This window comes from Myotis yumanensis, unplaced genomic scaffold, assembly GCF_028538775.1.
Source record: "Myotis yumanensis isolate MYYU_CA2020_CCGP unplaced genomic scaffold, mMyoYum1.0.hap1 SCAF_2, whole genome shotgun sequence".
Classification (NCBI taxonomy): domain Eukaryota; kingdom Metazoa; phylum Chordata; class Mammalia; order Chiroptera; family Vespertilionidae; genus Myotis; species Myotis yumanensis.
In genome coordinates, this window is record NW_027223753.1 from 46,042,381 (window position 1) to 46,063,087 (window position 20,707).

General features: G+C 45.3%; 1 protein-coding gene and 1 pseudogene across 2 annotated transcripts in view; one reads left to right on the forward strand and one right to left on the reverse strand.

Annotated features, from left to right (window-relative positions):
- Window positions 1–20,707, forward strand: part of ROR1 (receptor tyrosine kinase like orphan receptor 1) — a 399,382-nt gene that overhangs the window by 320,706 nt on the left and 57,969 nt on the right. The gene's annotated exons all lie outside the window — the stretch shown is intronic.
- On the reverse strand, window positions 15,324–16,892 carry LOC139003432 (cell division cycle protein 20 homolog pseudogene; annotated as a pseudogene).

The following is a 20,707-nucleotide window of genomic DNA, read 5'->3' on the forward strand; positions in this document are numbered from 1 at the left end:
GCAGGCAGGATTTGATTGATTTTGGTTTTTGTCTGTTTGTTTTAAACAGTTTATTCATTGTTCATCTGCTGAAATCATCTCAGAGCCATTCTCTAGAACAGAATTTCTCAACCACCACAGTACTGACATTTGGGACTGGTTAATTCTTTGTTGCAGGGGCTGCCCTGTGCATTCTAGAATGTTTAGTGGCATCTCTGGCCTCTACCCACTAGATGCCAGTAACTCCTGTGCCCGCAGTTGCAGTGAAAACCAAATATGTCTCCAGACCTTGACAGATGTCCACTGGATGTAGACTCGCCCCTTGTGAGAACCACTGCTTCCAGAAAAGGAAGTCCCAGGCCCGGCCTGATGTTACTTCCAATCTCCAGGTCTGCCAGAATGAAGCTCTTCTGATGAACAGTTGGTCTCATTTGTCACTGAAGCTTGAACAATAGAAAACAGGCTAAAAAGGCAGCCAGAAGATGTTAGGTTAGCTATGCAAAAGAATTTCCTGCTTAAAAAGTTAAGAACTTAGAAAACCTCAATGCAGCAGTTATATAATATCCTCCACTATAGATTAGATGTGTGAGTGAAACAAAACCTCATTAACCTACTTGTTAAAAGGAAAGGTTCATCTGCATTAGAGGACAAAGTCAGGAATAGTTGTGTATGTATATATATACTCGAGGCCTGGTGCATGAAATTCATGCACGGTTGGGGGGTCCCCTCAGCCCAGCCTGCACCCTCTCCAATCCAGGACCCCTCAGGGGATGTCTGACTGCCGGTTTAGGCCCGATTCTGGGGATCGCGCCTACACTGGCAGTTGGACATCCCTCTCACAATCCAGGACTGCTGGCTCCTAATCGCTCACCTGCCTTCCTGCCTGGTTGCCCCTAACTGCCCCCCCCCATGCCAGCCTGGTCATCCCTAACTGTCCCCCGCTGCCAGCCAGGTCACCCCCAACTGCCCCCCCTGCTGGTGTAATCGCCCCCAACTGCCCCCACTGTCAGCCTGGTTGCCCCCAACTGCACCTCCCCGCTGGCCTGGTCACCCCTACCTGCCCCCCCACAAGCCTGGTCCCCTCCAACTGCCCCCCCTGCCACCTACTCACCCCTCATGGCTCCCCCACCAGCCTGGTCACCCCACACAACCTGCTGTTCAGTCGTTTGGTTGTCTCTCACTAACCCCCCTGCCAGCCTGGTCTTAGGCAGCCATCTTGTAAGGGTGTGAGGGTTAATTTGCATATTACCTCTTTATTATATAGGATATACATATATATACTAGTATATACAATTGCCACTTCAATACTTTTAAGTATAGTTATCAGTTCTAAATTTGCTTGAAAATGGTTGGCAGTAGGTATGTTTTGAAGCTTTGATAAATGTAGAAGATTATTTGTATTTAATATATAATTGAATATAAATGACTTTCGCATGAATTCCTCTAAATAGTATGGTTTCATAAATGAATTCAGTGTCCTGCCAGTTTTTTTCATGTTACTGAAAATATGGACTTCAGTTCTGTCATTATTTGAATTAATACATATTCAAAACTAGTTGGGTCTCACCTCACCAAAAAAAAAAAAAAAGGTTTTATCTATAAGGAGGGGAAGAAGGAACACATTTATTGAGCACCTATTACGTGCCAGGCAATAGACTAGGCCAGTGGTTCTCAACCAGGGCTGCTTTTGCCTTCCGGGGGCCATTTTACAATGTCTAGAGACAGTTTGGGTTATCATACCTATGGATGTCTAGTGGGTACAGGATAGGGATGCTGTTTAATATCTTACAACACACAGAACAGCTCCACACAAAGAATTATCCAGCCCAAAACATCATAGCATCATAGCGCTGAGGTTGAAAAACCCTGGCTAGGCTACATATTCTCTCGTATAATCCTTATGACATTCCTTACAAAATTCTTACAATTATTAACCCCATATTGTAGATGAAGAAACTGAGGTTCAAGGGTGACATAACTTGCTCAAGATCCTACAACTAATAAATGCAGAAGTTAAGGTTCAGGTTTCTCATATGAGAGGCCCGATGCACGAAATTCGTGCAAGGGTAGGCCTTCCCTGGCTGCCATCTTCACTGCCCTGGCTGCTGGCTTCGCAATCCCTGCTTTTGCAGCCCCAGCCCCACCCCCCTCCTGCACCTGTCTTTGCCTGGCACTGCCCACATCCACTGCCACACACCCCCGGTTCCCTGGTTCCATAAAGCCCCCGATCAATCGCCCCACAGAGGGTGGCCTGGGCCTCCCTCTTTGGGGCAATCTTGGAGCCCCTGGATTGATTGCCATGCTGGCCAGTGGCCTGGACCTCCCTCTGCGGGGCGATCGTGGGGTGATGGCGGGGGGGCCCCCCTCAATCAATCACACTGCACCCACCTTGGCTGGCCTGGCACCAGTGCGTGTCATAGCATGGTTGTCTGAATGGTCGTTCTGCTGCTAGGTTGTTCAGTCAATTTGCATATTACGCTTTTATTATTGTGGATCATCATTCCTACAACCGTGTTAGAGAAGTGTCATTGACCCCATTTCAGATGAGAAAACTGAAGTTCATTAGGCAGCATGTTTTGATGATCTCATGATTGGTCATCACTACCCCAGCCAGCTGCTCTCCCATAGGGAGTGTATTTGTCATTGTTCTTATTTTTACTTAAAGCCATGAGTGGTAGAACTTTACAAGGAGGATACTGATGAGTCAAAAAAGGAAAGTCACAAATGTTGTGCCCAGTCCTGTGCCAAGCAACATAGCATGAAGCCCTACATGCCTCAGCCCCTCATAGATCATAAATTCTTGGCAAACAGATATGGTCATTTGTTTTCCTCTACTTTGTTCTACTTTCAATTTGTTTTCTATTTTTCTAAATGTGTACTTTCGTTTCCTGCCTCCTTCCTTTGTGCATGTGACAAAAGTCCAGAAGGCTCTGCCCTCTGTCAGCTCTTCCTACCCCACCCCCAGTCTTTGCTCTGCCACAAAAAAGAAACATGCAGTTGACAAGTCATGTTGCCTTTGATCTGGGAAGCCCCCCAGATTCAGAGCAATTCATTACATGTTGAGCACTGAAAGTAACCATTGAAAGTACTTATAACTTGTATGTCTGAGGCATACTGGTTTTGGAAACCTATCTCCCTCATGTTTTTGGATCATAAGATTGGATCATAATCATTATAGACCTGCATTCTCTAGGTTGCCTTTGGGTGAAGGAAATTAAGCCAGTTGCCATGTGCTGTAGGCCTGAAAGTCTCTTGGAGCTGCAAAATGATGTATTGTTTAAAATATTTTTGTGTTTCCCTTTTGCCCTCAGGTTAAAGCACAGACTCCTTTCATTGATTTAAAAAGACATTCCTGCCCTGCCCTGCCCTGCCAGTGTGGCTCAGGGGTTGAGCATCGACCTATGATCCATGAGGTCACGGTTCAGTTCCCAGTCAGGGCACATGCCTGGGTTGCAGGCTCAATCCCCAGTAGAGGGTGTGCAGGAGGCAGCCAATCAATGATTCTCTCTCATCATTTATGTTTCTATCTCTCACTTCCTCTCCCTTACTCTCTGAATTCAATAAAAATAATAATAATAATAATAATAATAAAGACGTTCCCAATCTGTCCTGTCCTTTGCCCCTCTGGCCTCTTCTGCCCTTATCCCCATCTGCAGTCTCGGTGCTCCAGAATCCTGAACTACTCTCAGATCTCTCTCACTCAGCAGTCTCTGCACAGGCTATTCCTTCCACCTGGAACATTCTCACTCCTGCTCTTTCCCTTTGGCACTCTCAGTTTAGATGTCACTTCTAGGAAGCCTTTGCTGCACCCCTCCCCCAATACAAGGTACATGTCTTCCTCTGCACACCCCAGGCCCCCTGTCTTTGCCCCCTCCACATGTGACTGTCATACTGTTACCTGAAGCCAAGTATTCCCCATATGTACAGTAGGCACACACAAACAATTAAGAATTTGTGGAGTGAATGGGTGACTGAGCAAGTACCATTAGAAGTAGTGGGTAAATTCTTCTGATATCCAAACAATGAAGACAGCTCTTTCCTCTGATGCCTGATCTAAAATTCAACCATTCTCCTCTTACTCTTATTTTCTATTTTAACCAGATTTTATGCCCCTAAATATATGGTAATGTGGGAAGAGAGATCACAAGAGAAAGCAAGTACTATTTCCTTCATTAGACATTGAGGAGCCTGCAGGTCAGAGATGGCAAGTATGGTTTCCAAGGTTGCACAGCCTATCATGTGTACAGCTGAGTTTGGATCCAGGTCAGTCTGACTTAAACACCCAGGACAGGCCATGAGTGAGTACACACCTGGGATTAGAACTCAGGTCTTCTCATTCCTGTTCCTATTCTTTGACTTGCTTCTTGCCTGAAAAAAACAGGATTACTAATGGGGGTTGTTTTTGGTTTTAATTTCAAGGTTAGTATTCGGTATAGGTCAAATGTATCTTAAATGGAAAATCATACGGTGTTCATTGGCTACATATTCCTTCGCTTCCCTTGTGGGGGTTAAGCTTTGGTATCTCTCATTTTACCAGATGAGAGATGAAGGCAAGGAAGTTTTAACACTCTCACAAGCCCATGTATCTTGGAAGAAGATACACGGAAGTGCTGAGGAGCCAAGAATAAGTAAGATTAAGGGGATGTGTTAGGAGAAGTGGAGTAAAGATGTTTAAACCATTAAAAAACAAACAAAAAAACTTTCCTACCATATTTTTGTGAACCCAGGTAATTTCTGAGTTTCTGACCCAAATATTTTCCTCGAAAATGCCTGCTAAGGAACTGGAGCGGTGGGGGTGGAGGGTAGGGGGTGGGGGGGCTGCGGGTCGTGAAGAAAGAAAGAAAAGAAAGGACAATGATGCCTTTCAGAAACTGGTTCCAAATCCTTGCTTGTCTCTTTCTTCTGTTAGAATTCCTCTGTTGCCAGACCCTGGCATTCCCTGGAGATTTCCTTAGCAGCAGTTTTTACTAAACTCCTCTTACAAGAGACTGTTTTGCTTTTAGGAGCCAGATTCAAGAAAGCGAATCAGTGTAAAAATACATTTGGTTGTAATTTTTGTCAGCGCTGCCATCTGACAGGATCGGAGGATGCTTCCATTTCTGCCGGGATAATAGCTTTGTTATCTGCTGAGATCTGCGAGAGCCCACAGCACAGGAAATCTGCGTCTCAGCCCCATGCTCCAAATTTAGCTCGTGCATTACCCTGAAATTGGGTTTACACAAGGAAAACTACTTTAGTGCTAATCCAGTTGACTTGTAAGTAAATTTAGCTTCCCTGGGTTCCTGTTCCCACAACCTAAACTGATTTCAGAGGCAGCCGTGGTCATCTCCCCACATGTCTCGAGGACACTCAGGAGCACAGGTGCCCACAAGCTGGTCAGTCTCCCATGTCCATTTTGAAATGTTAGGGAGTTGTTCTTCAAGCTGGTGATGCTCAAGGTCAGGGTACACGTCCATGGCCCCACAGTTACACACTGCTAGGCGGGTCTGGCCGTGGGCTGGGAGAAGACAGCTTTGGGCTAGTCATTTCACAGTTCTGTGCCTCCATCTGTAAAAGCCTGGTATCAAATAGATGGGGTGGGGGTGGGAGGGCACACTAAATTCTTTGACCCCATTAACAGAACCCTTGTGGGGTAAAATCCTGTAATTAAAAGTAACAAAATCTTCCTAAGTTATATTTTTCCTCCTAACCATGTGTTAGATCTGGGTTCACTTTCCACAACTTACAAACCAGTCAAATGTGATGGGTTTTTAAGACTTGTTTACAGTGGTTTACCCAAAGCTCATCAATAAAAAGTTCTTATGTTTCCAAAACCTGGTCAGCTTGGCATCAACAGTCCCAGAAATTGGTGTGTTTCACATGACATGCCTCCCCAAGAACGCCAGCCCAGAGCCTGGGGTTCCATTACAAAGCAGTGGATGCCTTGTGTGAGTGAGAACCTCGAGGAGTAGGGATGGATCTGATTTGTGGCCCCTCAATTCAGAGGCCATAAGCTTTTGAAAAACAGGCCTTTCTAAATGGATTGGCCCATATGTAATAGCTAATACTTATTGATTGCTTATCACATGTCAAGAATTGTTCTAACTGCTGTTGTGGCTAAGTGCTATTGTGTTTATGGAATCCTCCTGATAACCATAGGAAGCAGGTAAGGGTATTATCCTCAATTGAGGCACAGAAGGAAAGATTAAGTTGTCCAAGTCACAGAGCTAGGAAGCGGCAGAGCTGGGATTCAAATCTAGGCATTTGATCATGGTTACCAGTGGCCAGAAATCAGACAATGACAGTAACTTGTCCTGGACTTGGGAGAGCTGTGTGTTGACTCAGGAGCACCCAAAAACTCCTCATGGATAAGTCTAGTAGTTTCTTCTCAGTTGCCAGTATTGTTTATCTTTGTAGAATGGGACATTGTTGATTACACTTTCTTCATTTGTATTTTTTCACCTTTCTCCTCGCCTCTCTGAGACTCTCTTTTTATATGCTCTGCTAATTCCTCTTTTTCTTTCAACCTTTATTTGAGGACTCCTCCAGTTTCTGCCCCTGCCCTTCCTCTTCCTCCACCTTTCCATCTCACCTGTGTACCTGGGTGAGCTCATCAGTCCCTATAGCTTCAGCTGCCAGCTCTAGAAGGATGGTTGAAATTTGCCAACAACCCTGACTCTTTCTGAACCTGAGACCTGCATTTTCAACTTCCCCTGGGGCATTGCCCCATGGTCAGCCTGCCAGCATTCCCCATTCAATCTGTTCACATTGGCACAGTGGCCAGCATACAATAAGCATGAGATACATGCTTAATGGATGAATAAATGCATAATTTAATGAGAAAGTTGCCAAGTTTCATAGATTTTATCTTCCAGATTGCCCTGAACTGTACTGACTTCTTCCATTTGCCTGAATACCCCTTGCTTAACCTGCTCTGAGATCCCATGGCAAATTATGTTTCTCTTTGTTCTGGTGCCAATTTTTTTCCTACATTCTGTTATAGTTATTCATGTAAATATCCTCCTCAAGAATGTACATACTTTAAGGTCAGAGATTGTGTTTTACTCATTTCTATCCATGGTGCTTTTCACAAAGAAGCACTTGGTAACTATGGAAAGAATGACTTAGTAAAAGTGGACCTAGCATTTTGTAGTTTACAAAAGACTTTCACAAATATCTTTTTTTTTTAAATTCTGCAGTTTGTCAAGGAGGTAGGTGATTGAGTCCTTAGCTCCATTTTACAGATGAAGAAGCTAAAGGTTAGTGAAGCAGTTACTGGTCCAGGATCCCACTGCTCACCAAGCCAGTCTAAAAAAAAATTTTTTTTAAATTGATTTTTAGAGAGAGAGGAAAGGAGAGGGAGAGAACTTCAGAGAAACATCCATGTGAGAGCACAACATTGATCATCTGCCTCCTGCACATCCCCTCCCAGAGATCGAACTGCAACCCAGGCATGTGTGCCCTGATTGGAAATCAGACCAGCAGCCTTTTGCTGCACAGGATGACACCCAACCAACTGAGCAACACTGGCCAAGGAACCAAGCCAGTCTTAAGATTCTAAATTGGATGAAAGATTAACCCTTCATCATGAAGAGCAGGGGACAAAGAGGAAGAGAAGTTTGGGGTGGGGGAACTTGCATTGGGAACAATTACAAATATGTCTGATTTGGTACCTTGCATGTCACAACCACTCACCAGGTTCCATGTGTCTTTTAAGAACCCCCATTTGGAGCTCCTAAGAGTTGCTCACTTCAGAGGCAACCCAGGTGCAAGTTATCTTGGGGAGCTCCGTGGTTTTGTCTGTAATAAGAAAAGCATGAAGTTAAAAATACCCAGGCATTTTTCTTTTGGAATCAGACAGATCTGGGTTAGAGGCCCACCTTCAACATTTAACAACATCCTTGCCTTCCCCTCATCTATAAAATAAAGATAACAACACTGACTTGGGGGGACATGTGCAGATTAAAAGAGGAGAATTTGAAAGTGCTGGGCATGGCTCCTGGCAAAGGGAACTCAATCCATTCTCTTCCTCTTTCTCTGAATTGTGCCTCTGTACCTTTAACTCTTTCTACATGTGGGGTCATGACCAGTGAACTGGGGCCCAAGATGAGACTCACTTTGAGGAGTGAGAGGAAGACCGAGCTAATGGCAGAAGCACTAGATGGTGCTGAGAAATGTCAGCTGCTTCTCACACAGTTGCCGCCTGTTTCCGGCACCAGCGGGCATCTCCAACTTGCAGCATGACTACCATACAGCTGGGCCATTCAGTCAAACCAGCAGAATTCCTCATCCTCATAAGCCACTGGTCAGACAGTAAACACACATCTGATACTATCTTTCTTGTAAAATGTCGAGTAGCAAAAGTGGAGAGAGCAGCTTTCAAAGCAGTGACTGATGGAAGAGGGGCTCAGTGATTGAGAGTGCATAGGGGCACAGGGCAGGTGTCAACTGCAATGCTTTCTGAGGTTAGTCCTGGAAGACTGAGGGTTCCGCAGCCCTGCAGCACCTTTAGAGAAAGGGTGGGGGAGACCTGCTTAGGTGGTCTGTCAGTGCAGGGGCTCAGGGCAATGACAGTTCTGACAGAAGTTGTTTAAGATGTATTCATAACACTGACACGTTGCCTTTTCTGATGGACACAATTCAAACAGGCATCACCGGCCTGCAGCACCGCTGAGAAATGGGGTGAACAGTGAGGGGAATCATAGAGCCATCCCAGTGAATTCCTGGGAGGGATCATGAACCAGCTTCACCTTGAGCTTAGGACCTTATTGGATAGGCCATAAATTCTCCATTCACTGTAATATTTTGATTAATCAGAATTATTTGCCTTTATATTGTTATAGTCTAATTTTTGCTAAGTAGGGGTAAATTAGGCACAAATAAGATGGTTGGGTATTTTTTTTAATTTACCTTTATTGTTGAAAGTATTACAGATGTCCCCTTTGGGTTTTTTTCGTTGTTGTGCTTTAGTTTTTGTTTTCCCAATGACCCCCTACACCCCACACTCACCCCTCCCAGGCCGTCACCACACTATTGTCTATGTCCATGGGCTATGCATATATGCATATAAATTCCCCGGTAAATCTCTCCACCCCACCCTCACTCCCCCACCCCATTCTTCCCTCTGAAATTCCTCAGTCTGTTCCATGGTTCTATGACTCTGGATCTATTCTATTCATCAGTTTATTTTGTTCATTAGATTCCACATCTGAGTGAGATCATGTGATACTTTTCTTTCTCTGACTGGCTTCTTTTGCTTAGCAAAATTCTCTCCAGGTCCATCCAGGCTATTGCAAATGATAAGAGCTCCTTCTTTTTTTACCTCCGTATAGTATTCCATTGTGTAGGTGTACCACAGTTTTTTTATCCACTCATCTACTGATAGGCACTTGGGCAGCTTCCAAATCTTAGCCATGGTGAATTGTGCTGCTATGAACATAGGGGTGCATATATTGTTTTTGATTGGTGTTTCAGATTTCTTAGGATACATTCCTAGAAGTGGAATCACTGGGTCAAATGGGAGTTCCATTTTTTTTTTTTTTTTTTTTAGGAAAATCCATACTATTTTCCACAGTGGCTGCACCAGTCTGCATTCCCACCAGCAGTGTACTAGGGTTCCCTTTTCTCCACATCCTCACCAACACTTGTCCTTTGTTGATTTGTTGATGATAGCCATTCTGACCAGTGTGAGATAACTCGTTGTCATTTTAATTTGCATCGCTAAGATGATTAGTGACTTTGAGCATTTGTTCATATGTCTCTTGGCCATCTGTATGTCCAACTTGGAAAAGTGTTTATTTAGGTCCTTTGCCCATTTTTAAACTGAATTGTTTGTCCTCCTTTTGTTAAGTTGTTTGAGTTCTTTATATATTTTGGAAATTAACCCCTTATTGGATGTATCATTGGCAAATATGTTCTCCCATGCAGTGGGCCCCCTTTTCATTTTGTTGATGGTTTCTTTTGCTGTGCAGAAGCTTTTTATTTTGATGTAGTCCCATTTATTTATTTTCTCCTTAGTTTCCTTTGCCCTAGATGTATCAGTAAGCATATTGCTATGAGAGATGTCTGAGACTTTGATGCCTGGGTTTCTTCTAAGATTTTTATGGTTTCACGACTTACATTTAAGTTGTTTATCCATTTTTAGTTTATTCTTGTGTATGGTGTAAGTTGGTGGTCTAGTTTCATTTTTTGCATGTACTTGTTCAGTTTTTCCAAAACCATTTATTGAAGAGACGGTCTTTACCCCATTGCATGCTCTTGCCTCCTTTGACAAATATTAATTGAGCATAATGGCTGGGGTCAATTGCTGGGGTCTCTGTTTTGTTCCATTGATCTATATGCCTGTTTTTGTGCCACTACCAGGCTGTTCTGAGTACAGTAGCTTTGTATTATAACTTGATATCTGGTATTGTAATCCCTCCAACTTTGTTCTTTCTCAAGATTGCTACGGCTATTCAGGGTCTTTTTGGGTTCCATATAAATTTTTGGAGTGTTTGTTCTAGCTCTGTGAAATATGCTGGTGGTATTTTAATAGGGATGTATTGAATCTATAGATTGCTTTGGGTAGTATGGACATTTTAATGATGTTGATTCTACCAATCCATGAACATGGTATATTCTTCCAACTTGTTTATATCCTCCTCTATCCCTCTGTGCACCAAAGCCTCCAGTGAGTAGCTGCAAATGAAAACTCCTGTGCTCTGGGTTTAGAGAAAAAAAAAAGAGACTGAGGCTTTCTCCCCAACTGGCTCCAGTCTTTCTCTCCAACTGGCCCTGCAGCCTTTTGAGGCTGGATGTTACATGGGCCATTGGCCTCGGCTCTGGTATTCTGGGCTCTGGGGCCCAGCCTGGGTTCCAGGCCTCTGTCTTCTGAGGGAACAGCCCCTCCCATAGCCCAGGCTCCCCCTTCTCTCAGCCTGCAGGCCTGCTGCCCCTGGGAGCTGGGTCAGCTCCTCTTTCAACCTCACCCTTCCTACCCATCTCCAGGTGTTTTCTGTCTTTCCTTGATCTGTCTCCTCCTTAGCTGGACCTCCATTGGTAATTCCAGGTGAACGTTCTACAATTTAGTTGTATTTTCAGTCTGGCACTGGGAGAAGGTGCACAACAGGTCTATCTATTTGGCCACCATTTTCCCTCTCTTGGTTGGGTTTTTTTAACAATAGTATTTTAAGTAATATGTACAGTTTCATATCTGGTACATTAATCCACTACTTACTAACTAGGTGATCTTGTACAAATTTCTTAAATTCTTGTATATTTCTTTTTACTCATCTGTATAAGGGGATAAATAAAACTTCCCTCTTAGGGTTGTGATGAAAATTAAATGAGATATAGTATGTATATTATTTCAGAAGTATACATACCTGATAAATGTTAGCTATTTTTATTACTATTGCTTCTATTTTCTGTGTTTGCTCTCTCTATTCCTGTATGGTGCACATCAATTTTGAATAGCTTTGTACAAAGAGTTGATGTCATGGGCTTAGGCATTTGGTGGACCTGGGTGTGAACTTGGGCAAATTGCTTCATTTCTCTAAGCCTCAGTTTCCCGTCTGTGAAACAGGAGTAGTAATATCTGCCTCTCGTGATTATTGCATGGTGCAAATAAGATCATATTTCTAAAGTGCTCAGCATGCATGTGCCAAAAAATGGTCGACATTATTATGTTTATAATAAGGACTCTCAAAGCACTATAAAGTACAAAATCACCAAAGAAAGCAGCTCTTCATTCCTTCAACATTTATTTCTGAAGGACTCACTCTATGCCAGGCACATAGCTTGCACTGGAGACGCAGATTTACAATGTGTTGAAACAAATGGGGAGTTTCTTGTGAACTCTCGGTCACTAAGAAAACGAGGCCATCCTGTTCCCTGTACTTTCAAGTTAATCCACGCTCTTCTCTAGGATCCTCGCATTCCGGCTGTGGGTGGCTGTGTTTCATATCTCCTCGGATCAAAACGGATTGCTCCGAACAGTGATGTCCACCATTAAACTGGCGGCGTCAGACTTGAAAAGATGGTGCAGACATTTTGTGTCACCATTTTTTGAATGTTATGCCTGGTGAATCTGCGTATGGTAGATTTAAAGGCGGTTTCAAATGGGGAAGCTTTCCTACTTTGGGCTTTTAGATTGCCAGGCTGCATTTTGGGGAACCCACATAAAAGAATACCTTTTTCTTTTCTTTCGTTTTTTTTAATGTAGTACCTCAGAAACTATAGCTCTTTCGCAAAAGCAGTAAGTCATTCTGAGCACTGTTCTCGATGATTCTACCAATATGTGATGGTCATTTTGATTAACATATGAACCAACCTTTTAGATAACAGACATTCACAGACACCTATCTACAAATAAAAGGGCATGTTAAATGTATAATCTATTCTTCCCTTTGGCACTCATCTGTGTAGTAAGAGGAATACTTGGCATGGGCTCAGGATGTAGTCTCTGGCCTCCATTCTGCCATGACCTTCGGAGGAAGTTTATGTTTCCCCTCCCCCAGGAAGTTTTCTCTGACTACTGCAGCCCCCATTAGTGTTTTTCTATGCCAGAGCTGTTACACTTAGGTTCCAGGCTATATGGGTTAACACAACACTTCTCCAGTGTTTCAACATTGTATATCTTGCCTGTCTAGAGGAATTACATGCTACCTGAGGGTAGAGGCCAAGTCTACTGTCTTCCGAAACCTCTGAGTGATAGGATAGTACTAGAAAGTAAATATGCTTCTCTACCAACACCCGATTAACTAAGACCAGTGGTTGATCAATGATGTGAAATGCTATGCTGCTAAACATTTTTTTGGCAGGGAATAGAGGGGGGTGGGAGAATGGAGGCTCTGCTCAGAGGAAACTGAATAAAGAAAGAACATTAGATGTAACATCAACGTATCTGTTGGTCCGTTGAGTCCCCACCTTGCCAATGTATAGCCAGATGATCAAATAGAAGCTACTCTATCTCTTCAAGTTTATTTTTCTCATCTTTAAAATATCTGCCTCATCGGGTGATATTGAGGATCAAATGAAATAATGTATGGAAAGTGCTTTTTAAGCAGAAACCCAATTTGGCACATGCTATATTTTAATTCAGTTTGGTTTGGATTAAAAACAGGGTAATTTTCTTTTCTCAAACAAATAATGAAATCATATTTCCCAAAATTATCTGGACCTATAGAAGGAATTCAATCTTCCCAGTCTTTGCTCTTTTCTCACACCCATTCACCCACTGGTTAGTCTGATACATGCACAGAGGGTTTTGTGGCTCACAAAAGCATTTTCACCTGCATTCTCATACAAAAGTCCTGCGACGCAGATAGTGTAGGTGGTAAGTCTTCCCATTTCATTGATAAGCAAGAAGAGACATGAGAGGTTTACAGAATGCCCCAGCGTCACCCCAGCTGGCTGAAAGGGCGTGTCTACCTCCCCGTCTTGTCCTTTCTCCATGATGCCACCTTGGCTCCGCTTTGCACATGTCCTTCCCAAGGCATTCTCAGTGACAAACAAAGTCTGCGTCCTAGTCGGGGAGATCAGTTCACTAGCATCAAAGTGATTAAAACACTCAAGGTAAAATGAGTCCAATGTATAAGTCTTTAATATTTCATCATAAATATAAACATTCCCGTGGCCAGCGTGGCTCAGTGGTTGAGCGTCAACCCATGAACCAGGAGGTCATGGTTTGATTCCCGGTCAGGCACATGCCTGAGTTGCAGGCTCAATCCCCAGTGTGGGGCGTGCAGGAGGCAGCGGATCCATGACTCTTGGTCATCACTGATGTTTCTATCTCTCTCTCCCTCTCCCTTCTTCTCTGAAATCAATAAAAATATATTTAAAAATAAAATAAGTGTAAACATACACCTTCTATATTTTTAGCAGCAGAGTAGACCAGTTACGAATTAGTTGGAGCCAATTCTAACCCCCATTTCACTGGGTGAAATTGAGAAGGCTCTTTGAGCCTTGGTAATCTCGGGTTACCGATACCGAGCTCCCAGTGCTGCGGGTCGGTGAAATGGAATAACGCACCTAAAGCACTTGGTCCGCTCTGTAGCTCGTGGATGAAAGCTGTTCCCGGCCCTGTGAAGTAAGGTAAGATTTATGTCTGAGTGACACAGGAAGGTGTAGCATTTGGACCTGTATATGCTGTCACGGTTTGGCAGTGTTAATGAAACACTTCATCGTGCATCAGCCACCATCACCTCCACAGGCCATTTCTGGCTGGCGTCATCCAAGGGCCTATGAGCAAAGGACATTCCACTGATGACACACCGGGTTGCCTTGTTTTTCCTCCTTCTTGAAAAGCCATTTTGGTTACTTTTTTTTTTTCACGCAGTCCTGACCCTGAGCCTCCAGGCAGAATGCCGTGTGTACAGGAGAGGAGTTTGGAGATTTGCTGTGTGTACTCCCATGAAAACGTGGTTTGCCTTTCACTGCCTTTCCCAGCCCACTCCCCATTGGCAGAATTTTTTCACCAGGGAGTGGAAGTGAAGGTGATTCATATTTTTGTAGTCAGATTTTTTTATCCGTCTTCCTGACTCTGAATAGCTTCTTAGAAGGAAAGGCTGGAGGCATGGAGTCTATAGTCTGAGAATTGGCCTTATCCAGGGCATGTGTGTGAAAGGTGGAGCCATGGTGTGAGGTGTGGGGATGATACCCTGGCATTGGACATGATTAAAGGCCTGAAGTAGTGAGGTAGTTATTCAAAGCCACACGACCAGGGAAGGGCAGAGCTTTATCTGATTCCAAAGCCCTCAGTCTTGGACACTGTGCCTTAGAGTTTCTCAAATGCCACTTTTTAAACAAGCGCCCTCTAGGAAAAAATTTAACTTAAAGGCAAACCTTTCATGGTGGATTTGCATATTGGGCAGTCCAGTTGTGGTCCCCAAAGGTGTGGACGGAGTCGGCGAAGAAGGAAGGAAGGACACGGAGGTAGCATTCAGTTGATCAGCATAGCCAGGTTCCTCTAGCCAGGATCTCCAGCCAGGTTCTGTCCAGGTTCTCTTGCCATGTTCTCTCGCTAGGTTCTCCAGCCAGGTTCTCCAGCCAGGTTCTATCCAGGTTCTCCTGCCATGTTCTGTTTAGGTTCTCCAGCCAAGTTCTGTAGCCAGGTTCTGTCCAGGATCTTTTGCCATGTTCTCTCGCTAGGTTCTGTCTCTAGGTTCTGTGTAGGATCTGTCTCTAGGTTCTTCAGCCAGGTTCTCTTGCTAGGTTCTGTTTCTAGGTTCTGTGTCTAGGTTCTGTCTCTAGGTTCTCTCCCTAGGTTCTGTGTCTGGGTTCTGTCTAGGATCTCCAGCCAAGTCCTGTCTCTAGGTTCTCTTTCTAGGTTCTGTCTCTAGGTTCTGTATCCTGTTGGCTTTTTTTTTTTTTTCATGCAAGGAGAAGAGATGCATGACTTTATTAGAAAAATAAAAAAAGCAAACATAAAAACTGAAGTGATGAGTTGGTCCTCAACGGATGCCTTGGTGGATAAGGCTGCTTTTGGGTGCACTAGCCTTTTCCTGCTCCCGCCGCCGTGCAGGGTCCAACTCAAAGCAGCGCCACATGCGTAGGGTCTCATCTGCTGCTGCTGATGCCACCGTGGCCCCATCTGGACTCATGGCCAAACTTAGGACCCGGGCTGTGTGACCTTTGAGCTCAGCCACCTTGACCATGGTTGGGTACTTCCAAATAACCAGTTGGTTCTGGGCAAAGCCATGACCTGAGATAAGTTCCTTGTAGTGGGAAGACCAGAGGATGGAGCACACCTGGGAGTGGGCATCCACAGCATTCAGACAGGCCCCAGAGCAGACGTTCCAGATGCAAATGTGCCGATCACTGGTGCCCCCTCCAGTTGCCAGTATATTGGACTGCCAGGGACACCAAGCTACAGCCTTGACAGCCCCTTGATGCTGGGTGAATGTCTGCAGGGGAACCCAGCCCGCCTCTAAAGCAGCACTAGGCCACACATTGACCAAGTTATCATTGCCACCACTGGCCAAATGTCGTCCATCTGGGGACCAGCGCAGCCCACACACTTCCTGGCTGTGACCACTCAGTGTGGCCACATGGTGTTCTGCTACCCGAACATCATGGTGATGGATGTGACCAGAGCGTGAGCCACTGGACAGTATGTAGCTTTTCCAACACAGGGCGCCCACTCGGGCAGAATGACTGGTCATGTTCCGAAGCCGCTTCTGCTGCTGCACATCCCATAGCTGAACCTCCGCACTGCTGGTGCCCACAGCCAGGTAGTTGCCCTCCTTGATCCAGGACACAGAAGAAACATAGTCTCCAGGCTGCTCCATCTGCAGCAGCTGCAGGATGTCGCCAGTGCTGGCGCTCCACAAGTACACACTGTTGTCCAACGCCACGGCCAGCACATTCCCTGAGCTCCAATCCACCAGGTTCAGGTAATAGTCGTTGCGGATTTCAGGGGCATCCAGGATCCGGTCCGGCAGAGAGGGGATGTAACGGCAGGTCCTCTTGCTGGAGCCGGGCGTGGCCTTCTGGCTGTAGAGGACTTTCAGTCTGTTCTCGTAACCCTCTGGAACTTTTTGTGGTTTCCCGTTGAGCCGAAGGATCTTGGCTTCCTCCACATCAAAACCGTTCATGTTCAAAGCCCAGGCTTTCTGATGTTCCTTCTTGGTGGGCGTCTGGCTGTTTTCCGAACGGTTGTTCTTCTTACTCAGGAGGAAGCTGGCCACCTCCATCTGGGTCGCACTGCGATGGGGGATATAGTGGTCCCCGCCAGGTTTGCTGGGGGTGGTCTGAATCTTGGAGCCGGATTTGTCCCGAGTGCGGCCCCGGGTCCTGATGGTGGTGTGGGACCGATTGGCTGCCCGCATGGGTGAGGGGGCAGGCCCCGAGGCTTCCTTAGCTTTGCGCTGCCAGCGCGCAGGGGGTGCAGTGGGGATGGGGGTGTCCAGCTGCAGCAGGGAGTGCAAGTCGCTGTCGAACACGAACTGCGCCATGGGAGCGAAGCGTCCGCAGGGGAAAGGTGCCCGCCGAGCCCTCAGCTCCAAGCCGGTGCGATCCCCGACCGGGCGCCAGATGCTGGAGTCCAACCCCAGCAGGTCCAGGGGTCCCCAAAGGTGTGGACGGAGTCGCGAAGAAGGAATGACACGGAGACAGCCTTCAGTTGATCAGCAGCCTAGTCAGGACCTCTAGCCAGAATCTCCAGCCAAAGTTCTGGTCGGAGTTCTGGTTAGGAACTGATCAGGATCTGATGAGGATCTGATGTTTATTGTCTTGTTACATCCGTATTTATACCAGCCGATTTTAATCCTGTCAATTTCTATTACAAAGGTTAGGGCGTTTCTTATCGCCATTCCAGGGAGTAAAGATTATGTAGCTTAACTACCCGCCTGGCACTTAATTAAGGGGTTGTATCCCCTCCCTAACCTCAGGGAAAAATCCCTACCTGGGGAAACAACCTTTCTTGGAGAGGTGACCTTGGTTAAAACACATAGCGCTAAGGGGAGCAAACATATTAAGAACAGTATGCCATATACGCCAGGTCCCTTGAAACATATGCTGTGCAGATGTTTCTTTCCTGCAGCGACTGTGTCAAGCAGCAAGGATGGACTGGCTTCCGGCAGAAGGTGTATTCCTTTGAGAGGCAACACCTTTAAGTGCTTCTCAACTGTTCTCCAAAGAGGTAGCTGGGCACTTTGCCTTCTTTCCTGGGTCGTGAAAGGGGTCTATGGGATGATCATGATTATTCTTGATAAACTCTGACACCTGGAGAACAGGACCCCCTCCCCATGAACAAGACCATGGACAGACTATGATGGTGCTGCTGGGTAATCCATGACAGGGTCGGGGCAACAGGCTCCAGGGAGAACTGGGTGGGGGGACCATGAGGAGTTGCTATCAGGAGGCTAAATGTCATGAGAGCCACAAATGCAAACCACATATGTAATTTAACATTGTCTGAGCCACAATTTAAAAAGTAAAAACAGGTAAAATAATGAATATATTTTATTTAACCTGATAGATCCAAAATATTAATGAGATATTTTACATTCTTTATTTCTTCTTTTCTGGGGGTGAGGCCGGGGTAATCCAGAGTGTATTTTATACTCACCTCACATCTCTGTTTGGGCTGAAACAGGCACAGGTGGCTAGTGACAACTGAATGAGACCATGATGCGGGTCTAACAGCACCAGTGATATCGCAGCCCCCTCCCACCAGCACTCACTCTCCCCACCCCTTTATTTTCTGTGCACAGTTATCACCGGATGAACTATATATGTCCTTTACTTGTCTCTCTCATTATTAATTAGGATACAGTCTAAACTGGTATTATAATGAATGAGCAGATGGATAGATGATTGATAGATAGATAGATAGATAGATAGATAGATAATGGTTTAAACAAAATTGATTTCTCTCCAGTCCAGAGGAGGCTGCCCAGTGCTGGATGGGTAGTTCAGTTCCCCGTGCTCTCCCTGAAGCCCAGGCTCGGTCTATATTAGGGACCTCTGCCAGTTTCAACCTGTGGCATTGATCTCATCCTAGATGCTTCTTCAGCATCTTCATGGCTACACTCCAGTCTGAAGCACACCCTTTTTATTTTTCTATTTTAAGGACACCGTCCTCTCTCCCTTCCTCCCTTCCTCTCTTTCTTCCTTCCTTCCTCTCTCTTTCTTCCTCTGCAAGGGCCTGACCCCTAGACAATATACTTCCCATTTGCTCACATCTCTTTGGCCAGAATGTAGTCACATGTTACATCAAGCTGAGGTCTGCTGCTGGATGGGCCAGTGGCCAGCCAGTATGGGCAGTTCTAATATTAAAGTTGGAAGGAAAGAGTTGCCCCAACCAACTGGAATGTGTTGTTCACTGCTGTAGCCCCAGCAGTGGAGTACCAAGGGTAGGGCTGTGGGAGCATCACTCTGGCAGGAGGAGCATCTCATATGACATTGTTAGAATTGCACGTACATACTGCTAATGAAAGCAGACTAAATGATAGATGGTTTCATTGTTATTTTTAAATTCTCCACAGACCCTGCACCCCATATTTGCTGCACCAAAGAAGACTGCTCCCCTGTCCTGCCCTTGGTATGCTACTGAGCCCTGGAACCAGGGGCACTGGCTGGCACATAGTAAATACTCGATATCTGTAGGGTGAATGAGTAGAACTACCGCTGCATCCTTCCCTGTCATTGCCACATCACAGGCAGTAGCCCTTAGACATGTCAATAGTTAGCTGCTACTCCCTCTTAAACCATGAGCTCCTTGAGCACTGGAACCGGCACCAGCTGTCATAGCTTGAGGCCAGGCACTCAGTTAATGTGGGCTGAACGAAGGAACCAATAAAGTTCATTGAAGGCTGCCCTGGCCTGCATTGAGCCAACTCCAGGCAGGAGTTTTCTGAGTCTTTTTCTCTTTGCCAGAACAGCAGAGCCTGAGACTGGAAAGGAAGACTGGCTCCAATTTTTGTGTTACTTTATGCATCAGGTTAAGGAATTTGCACTTTGTCCTGAAAGCAATAGGAGGTCATCAACACGGCTTGAGCAGGTGGAGCTTTAATTGGAGATGTGATTTAGTGACAGGAGCATGGGCAAGAAGGAACAAATCGGCATTTTCTCGGGCCTTTTGGCTTCAGCTTTCTAGGCACGGGCGTTTTCTAGTGCTCTTCATCCATTTCTGAGGACACCATTCATTTGCCATCTCAATCCAAATGTTCTCCCCTGTTCTCCATTTTGGTAAGTACAGTCTTTGACTCATTCACCCTGCATCTATCCATCCTCAACATCCATGTAGCAGATACCTTTAGGAGGCATGTTCCTTTAAAGCAGACTCTGCCTTGTCCACTGCTACATCCCCAAGGGCAGGAACAGTGCCTGGCACCTGGTAGGCTGTCCCTAAATATGTTTTGTGACTGGAGATAAGGAGATGAGGTGGGAACTCAAATAGCACATCTGTCCAATAGGGCACACACAGTGTCCTTCAAGCATTTGGAATCTGTTCTCATGTTCCCTCAAGTCTTCTCCTCAGGATCACCTCTCTGGCTCCTTCAGCCATTCCTCTGAGGACATGATTTTAGTTCTCTTTGCCAGCCCTGTCTCTGCTTTCCTTGAGGGATGGTATATGCATGACCCTGTTGAACTCTGGTGCTCAGAGTGAAGCCTGATGCTCCAGGTGAAGTTTGGCCCAAAGGAAAGCAGGATGGCCCCTCCCTCATTTCAGAGTTCATTTCTACTCACGAGTGCCCCCAGTGTCAATCAGTCAACTATTTTAGTAGCTGCCCCCTGACCAGCAGAACACACCATCAGCCAACACAGCATCCCTGTATATCATAGTCACCTTCCTCTGTATCTCTTTCTACAGATTTACTGTCTGCCATTCTGGAAGAGAAACTAGAGATCATTCAAATAAAACACATAATATCCCTGGCTCGGTTGGAGTGTCATCTGGTCAGGGCCCATACCTAGGTTGTGGGTTTGATCCCCCATCGGGAAATGTACGGGAGGCAACCCATCAATGTCTCTCTCTCTCTCTCTCTCTCTCTCCCTGCCCCCCCTTCCCTTCTCTCTAAAATCAATAAACATATTGTTGGGTGAGGATAAAAAAAAACCACAATAACAAATGAAAAAAAAAACACATTATAAAAGTGGTTATTAGGCCACTGCTATATCTCTGCAAATATTCTAAGCACAAGACTTTAAGCAACATGATTAAAAATCAAGGACCAGCGAGATATTTGATACTCCTTATGATGGGGCACTGTACATTGTTGTACTATTGCAAATTTTCTTGATTTTATTAATTTTGTTATTCAGT